Raw genomic sequence first — 8,263 nt, forward strand, 5'->3', positions numbered from 1 at the left:
GCTTTTACTTTATTGTCTTAATGTGGGAACTCTTAGTTTTAAAGGTCATATAATGACACTGATAAATGTAATGCATATGGTGGATCGGCAAGAAATACTAAAGCTACGTGATCTAATCTGTAGCCCCAGTTATTGCATCTCTGTGGTTTGGAAGGGCTGCTCTCTCTGATAAGGGATGATAAGTTCTTTAGTTTTAGTCAGTCATAAATCCCTTCTAAGCTAAAGCTGCCAGCTGTGTTGAGTTTCAGCAAATTTGTGATCAGAGCTTAAATTAGTTCCATATAGCCATGAATCTCTTTCTAATCAAGTGGATTTTTGCTTTTCTCTGGATGAAGCTGTGATCCCAGAAGCCAGACACCAAAGATTAATCCTGTGCACTTTTGAAGAAATTTTCTACATTCCAATTTATTTGAGCATAAGCTTTCATGAGCTACAGCTCACTTCATCGGATGCGATGAAGTGAGCTGTAGCTCACGAAAGCTTATGCTCAAATAAATTGGTTAGTCTCTAAGGTGCCACAAGTACTCCTTTTCTTTTTGCGAATACAGACTAACACAGCTGTTACTCTGAAACCTTTCTACATTCCTGTTTATCCATTTACAATTTCCCATTTCAAAAGTACCAGAGATACTAGCCACTTTTTCTTATACATTTTAATATCCTCTGATAGCTGTTGAGATTTTAAGGCTGCCATTTTTTTATTTTCATAGGTTTGCTGTGTAGGATTTTGTCACCTTTGATCTATAGAACTTGTGCTCAAAAGATCTTTCATAAGTAGAGCTTAGAGAAACAACACAACTGAGATAATTAGCCTTTGGTAGTGTATAAAGCTTTATCTAATTCAAGGATTTTGTGTTGTTATTTTTACGCAATTCTTTAATATTGTATCATGCTAAATAATTCATCCCATATTCCAGGCATTCCCTAGACTGATCCTAAACCATGACTTGGAGGAGGTTTGCATTTGTTCGAGCCCATTTTTTTTTTCATGTTACAGTCAGTTAATCTGATTCTGATCTCTAAGGCCATGTCTACACTACGAAAGTACTCCGATTTTACAGAAGTCGATTTTTGGGAACAGATTGTGTAAAGAAAAGTGCATGCGTACAGACTAAGCACATTAATTCGGCAGTGTGCGTCCACAGTACCGTGGCAAGCGTTGACATTCTGAGTGGTGCACTGTGGGTAGCTATCCCACAGTTCCCGCAGTCCATTGGAATTCTGGGCTGAGCTCCCAATGCCTGATTGAGCCAAAAATTTGTCATGGGTGATTATGGGTAAATGTCATCAGTCAACCCTCCCTCCCTCCGTGAAAGCAACAGCAGACAACCCTTTCCCTGGATTGCCCGAGCAGACGCCATAGCACGGCAAGCATGGAGCCCGTTCAGCTCACCGCAGCAGTTATGACCATTGTAAACACCTTGCGCATTATCGTGCAGTTTATGCAGAACGAGCACCTGAAAAACCAGTTGAGGAGGCGACGGCAGTGCGGTGATAAGGGCATGAAGACAGATTTCTCTAAAACCGCGGTCCCCAGCAATTTGGAGATCATGGTGTTACTGGGGCAGGCTCATGCTGTGGAACGCTAATTCTGGGCCTGGGAAACAAGCACAGAGTGGTGGGACCGCATAGTGTTGCAGGTTTGGGATGATTCCCTGTGGCTCCGAAACTTTTGCATGCATAAGGGCACTTTCATGGGACTTTGTGACTTGCTTTCCCCTGCCCTGAAGCGCAAGAATACCAAGATGAGAGCAGCCCTCACAGTTCACAAGTGAGTGGCAATAGCCCTGTGGAAGCTTGCAACGCCAGACATCTACCGGTCAGTTGGTAATCAATTTGGAGTGGGTAAATCTACTGTGGGGGTTGCTGTGATGCAAGTAGCCAACGCAATCATTGAGCTGCTGCTATCAAAGGTAGTGACTCTGGGAAATGTGCAGGTCATAGCGGATGGCTTTTCTGCAATGGGATTCCCTAACTGTGGTGGAGCTATAGACGGAACACATATCCCTATCTTGGGACCGGACCACCAGGGCAGCCAGTACATAAACCGCAAGGGGTACTTTTCAATGGTGCTGCAAGCACTGGTGGATCACAAGGGACGTTTCACCAACATCAACATGGAATGGCTGGGAAAGGTTCATGACGCTCGTGTCTTCAGGAACTCTGGTCTGTTTAAATGGCTGCAGGAAGGGATTTACTTCCCAGACCAGAAAATAACTGTTGGGGATGTTGAAATGCCTATAGTTACCCTTGGGGATCCAGCCTACTTCTTAATGCCCTGGCTCAAGAAGCCGTACACAGGCACCCTGGACAGTAGTAAGGAGCTGTTCAACTATAGGCTGAGCAAGTGCAGAATGGTGGTAGAGTGTGCATTTGGACGTTTAAAGGGTTGCTGGCTCAGTTTACTGTCTCACTTAGACCGCAGCGAAACCAATATTCCCATTGTTATTGCTGCTTGCTGTGTGCTCCACAATCTCTGTGAGAGTAAGGGGGAGACATTTATGGTGGGGTGGGAGGTTGAGGCAAATTGTCTGGCCACTGAATACATGCAGCCAGACACCAGGGCGGTTAGAAGAGCACAGCAGGAAGCGCTGTGCATCAGAGAAGCTTTGAAAACCAGTTTCATGACTGGCCAGGGTACTGTGTGACACTTTTGTTTGTTTCTCCTTGATGAAAACCCACGCCCTTGGTTGCCTCTAAATTCCCTGTAAGCCACCCGCCCTCCCCCCTTCGATCACAGCTTGCTTGCAAAGGAAATAAAGTCACTATCGTTTAAAAAACATGCATTCTTTATTAATTGATTATAAAAATAGGGAGATAACTCACAAGGTAGCCCAGGTGGGGTGTGGGAGGAGGGTAGGAGGGAAGGAAAAGGCCACTTCAAAACTTGTTGAATGACAGCCTTCTGTTGCTTGGGCTGTCCACTGGGGTGGAGTGGTTGGGTGCCCGGAGCCTCCCCCCGCGTTCTTGGGTGTCTGTGTGAGGAGGCTATGGAACTTGGGGAGGAGGGAGGACTGTTAACAGGGACTGCAGCAGCAGTCTGTGATCCTGCTGTCATTCATGAACCTCCACCAGATGCTGGAGTATGTCCGTTTCATCCCGCAGTAGCCCCAGCATTGCATCATGCCTCCTCTGATCTTCCTGCCACTACCTCGCCTCACTTTCATTGCCCACTTTCCTGTACTCTGCTGTTGTGTCCCTCCACACATTCTGCTGAGCTCTGTCAGTGCCGGACGACTGCATGAGCTCAGAGAACATTTCATCGCACGTGCGTTTTTTTCGCCACCTTATCTGAGATAGCCTTTGGGATGGAGGGAGGCTTGAAACATTTGCAGCTGCTGGAGGAAAAAAAGGGAGTGAAGGATTTAAAAAGATACATTTTATAGAACAATGGCTATACTCTTTCATGGTGAACACACTATTCACATTACATAGCACATGTGATTTTGGTACAAGGTTGCATTTTGCATCTTATATTGAGTGCCTGCGGCTTTGGTGTTCAAGATCACACACGCAGCGCCGGGCAACAGAATTCGGCTTGCAGGCGGCCATGGTAAGCCATAGTCTTTCGGCGCCCTCCTCTCCTATACCAAGCAAAGCACGTTGAGTTGGCCATTTAGTGCTGCGGTTTTCCTGTTAACGTGCAGCAACAGAAACCAAACTAACCCCGCCACATCCAATTCTCTGGGATGATTGCTTTACCCCTCACCCCACCGCATGCCTGGTATCAGGGAAGATCCCTGCTAGCCAAACGCGAACAGCTCAGTGCCAATGCCCCCCCTATTACATAAAGCCAATTTTTGCCTTAATATATACTAGGTCTACCCCAGTGAAGTCAATTTACTTCACTGGAGCTCTACCAGGGATGAACTTGCCCCCCAGTAGGATTACGCCAGTTTAAAAAGCAGAGTATAGCCCATAATGTGCTTGTTAATTACACTCTTTTTTACCATGTTTTAATGTCATTCTGCAATAGCCTGAATAGTTCTGGTTCAGTGAAAACCTTTACTTTTCTTGAATTATTTGCATTTTAAATCTCAACAATAACTGCATTAAAGTAGGAGTTATGGCTGATTTCTGCTCCTTTTGTCTGGATCTAGCTCAAACACCTAAATCACTACCGTTTTACGGATCTAGCTCAGGAGATAGGGGCTTATATTTTCAGATCAGAAGGTTCTAAATTGTTTCCTGTTTAAAATTAGGAATTCTTAGGTGGCTACAATATGGGAGCTACATGAGTGGACATAGATTTGTTGTAGTCACCAGGCAGGGCTTAAGAGCTAGAGTAGTTTTTGCCAAACTAAGAATGGGGGTGGGATCAGGAGTTTCACTTTGGAAGCAGAATGAAGAACATTTTGGAGAGAGAAAACACTGAAATTATAAAAAAAATGAAAATGTGCTTGCAACTTTCTGTGCATAAAACTTATTTACTGGGCTCTTTAAGGATGATTTTGGTAACAAAAAATATATTTTAGAGCAGGAAGAACTGATATAGTTTTGAAAATCTAAATTATTCATTGTCAACACAGAATGGTATATATTTATAATGTGTAATGTCCCCACACATTTACACCTATAGAAAAGGAAGTTGGAAACCATCTGGAAAGCTGGCCCATGTTGCATTGCATTTCTTTCTACACTGAGAGATGGAAAGGAGATCACGTTGACAGATGTAAGGCAATATTAAAAGTATTTTTGTAGGTAGTTTGTTCAAAGGAGACAAGGCATGTAGGTCCTGGAAACTTTATTATTAATTGTATACATTTTACAGAACATATAGAAAGACAGGTCCCTGCCTGGAATGGCTTGCAATCTAAAAATCAATATCCAAACAAAGGAGTTAGGGGCAAAGGGGCTGGGAAGGATACAACCATTTTTGATTTTTCACATTAACCATTTGCCCTTCTCACTCATTCCTTTAAATTTCTTGTCAGTTTTAAACTATTATATATGCCTTCATTTCTACCTTACCGAATGCTATTAATCAACTGTACACTGTGGTTATTAACCACTGTTTTACCCCTTCCCATTACGTTTCCATCCTCATCCCCTGAATTTGATGCAGCAAGGTCAGAGCACCATTGCACACTGGCTATTCTCTCCTGCTGAAATGGCAGCTGAGTGATATTTAGAGCTGCCCCAAGGCCATGTTGCTGTCTGAAGCCTATTCCTGAATTTAGGAAATAAGGACCCTCTGATGAATAATCTCTATGCATTTTTGATGGAACATTGTGACCTTAAGAGTTCATTTTATGCCTCTGGGCAAAGGGCACACCCAACACACTGCTGTCAGAGTATTTAGCCAAACAGCATCTTGTAAGGTACCTCATTAAAAACTGGTGACATGCTGGTCATGAATCGCTCTGTGTGATGTGTATAAAGAGTGTGTGTATGTCGGTAATATGTTCTTAAAAATTGTTGTGGAGGCTGCTGATAAACAAATTTGGCCTGGACAAAAGAAAGTTGTTTTGCTTGTTTGTATCTCCACTGTAAATTGAGCTTGGTGGTGCCAGAGACAATGGAAGTTCATTTGCATGTGAGTCCACAGGAAAAACAAAACTGAGAGGAGGGTGAGGAAGACAGGTTGGCATCAGCTTCCTGGAGTACAAGCAGCAGGGGGGAGAAACTTTATCTGGGGATACACTTCAAAGGTTTACTGGACTATAAAAAGAAGGGGAGAGAATCCTTTAGCTCTCCAGCACTTAAGGAACAAAAGAGGCCAGAGGTCTTGAAATCTGTGAAAGATGGATCCTTCAGCCACGTGAGTTGAGATGCTAAGAAATTGTCTGGGAGCAGGATTATAATCTATTAAATTTTAGACAATAGAAATGGTTGTTTTTGTATTGTTTTGTTTTTGTTTGTTTGTAACCATTTTATGGCTATTGTCTCTGTTTAGTATCACTTAATCTTTGTTATTAATAAACTAATTATTTTATCATAAATTCATCTCAGTGTTGTTATATTAAAGTAAGCCATGCACCCTCAGCTGAGCCAATAGGCTCATGTATATTGTCTCTTTGGAGACTGTAGATTTGCTAATTTCTGTCAGTGTGCAGTGAGAGGGAATGGACACTATAGAGAGATGTTTCTGGGGAACTCTGGAAGGGGGTTCACTGAATGTTACCTACAAGGCAAGGTTTAAACCGGCAAAGAGTTTGCTAGTCTGTCAGGCAGACAGGTGTGGCACACAGCTTAAGCTCCAGCAAAGCTCTTTCTTGCTAAGGCAGAGTGGTAACAGTGGCTTATGGTTTTGGGCTCCCTGAGGAGAGTGTGTTTTAATGAACATTAATTGTCTAGAATGCACAGCTGTAAAAATAAGATAATGTGAAATAAAAAAAGATGACTACCATAGTCTTTCAGATGCATAAACATTATTTCAGGTTTTGGCTGTATGATCACTGTATTCTGCAAAAGTGGAAAATTTATTTAATATGAGGAGTATGTTGCTTCTGAAGATTTCAAGAAAGACTTAAAGGCTGAACAAGGCTCTTTTTGTTCAGTCCAGCAAGGAATCATTATCAGCAAAAAAAGAAGGCCTCTTTTTACATAAAAATGAGAGACGAGTTGTGCAGGAATCCTCAAAATTGCACCCAAAAATGCAGATCTTGGAATCTAAGACATTTGGCTGGGATACATAGTTCAAGGAATTCATTGAGCTCAGAATCCATGGTTGGCTGTTTGAGGTGCAGGAAGTTCATTGGCATGGGAACATGGCTACGTAGCAGGTAGAGAACCCAACTTTGTAAATCAGAATCAACATTCTACAGCCTAGCACACGGCTGTGAGTGGATTCTGCACCCCTTATGGCAATGTAAAGGTAGGACAGGATTTGGCCCATAGGCACCGAGTCCATGGGTGCTCCAAGGCTGGAGCACCTTCAAAATAGTGGGTGCTCAGTACCCACCAGCCACCCACCAATCAGCTGTTCAGTAGGCCCCACCAATCAGCTCCTTTCCCTCCCCCCCAGTGTCTCCCGCGCACTTCCAATCAGCTCTTTGGTGGCGGGTGGGAGACGCTGGGGAGGAGAAGAAGGGGGAGGAGCGGGGTCAGGAAGAGGTGGAGAAAGGGTGGGGTGTGCTCGGGGGAGGGGTGGAGTGGGGACGGGAAGAGGCAGGGGCGGAGCATCAAGTGAGGGGCGGAGTGGGGGCACGAAGGGGTGGAGTGCGGTGGGGCCTTGGACAGACCGGGCGTGGAGCACCCCCAGGGAAAGCTGAAAGTCGGCACCTGTGATTTGGCCCATAACATCTACTGAGATCTGCAGCAGCAACTTGAGCAGAGTTAAAGGGTAAGTAACTAGATAAAATACAGCTTGATAGTCTTGATAGGAAATATGGGATTTTGCCCTCAGTGTGTTAACAAGCAAAATGCTATTCTTTGTGATTTACCCCAATGTGTAAAACATCTTGTGTTTTAGCTCTAATGGCTCTGATTTTCCACTGCTTTATTCCAGTTTTACACTAATGTAAGTCATTGGTTTCAGTGGAGTAAAGAAGTTGTGAAATTAACAAGAATTGTATGCTGTGCTTCGCTGTTCACTCATTTGGGTCTTGTTGCATTTCGTCCCCTGTCCTTTGTCTATGCATCACAGTGTCTATTTAGATTGTAAACTGCGCAGGGAAGGGAATTTGCTCTTTTGTTTATCTGTAAAATGCCTAGCATATTCTTGACAATAATAATCACTACAGTATTTTCAGAGCAGCAGTCATGTTAAAGAAGCTGCATGTGAGGGAGACACGAAAAGTTGTGTTTGTTCAATATGTCACTGTCTGTTTCTTTTGTAATTCATCTGCATGTATGAGTCCTACACAATCACCACACCACATAAGAAAGCTGAAAATCCTCAGTAAAACTCCTAGGAGAGACTTAGTTATGACCAAAGGCATTACATAGCTTTTGGTAATCCACAAATGCCAGTTCACTTGGTACATTGCATATTATAGAATCAGACCTTTTCTGACTGAAATAAATCTGATTGCTGAGAGAACATTTCAGGGTAGGAAGGCATCTGTGTGCACATCTACCTTCAGAGAACAGCAATTACAGCTAAGTCATTTAATGCACGTTCTCTAAAGATAGCTGAGCATTTTTGGTTGGGGCTTTTCCCTTTTGCTGGTGCATGATACCACAGCTGGGGGCCACAACTGGGTACTTATGTGTATCTTATCCACTAGGAACCAAACCTGCCTAGTTAAAATAATCCTGAAAAGAAATTGGTCCTGTTCTTCAATTGTATGAAGAAATAAAACCTAGTAACATTACAGAA

Source organism: Natator depressus, chromosome 3, assembly GCF_965152275.1.
Source record: "Natator depressus isolate rNatDep1 chromosome 3, rNatDep2.hap1, whole genome shotgun sequence".
Classification (NCBI taxonomy): Eukaryota; Metazoa; Chordata; order Testudines; family Cheloniidae; genus Natator; species Natator depressus.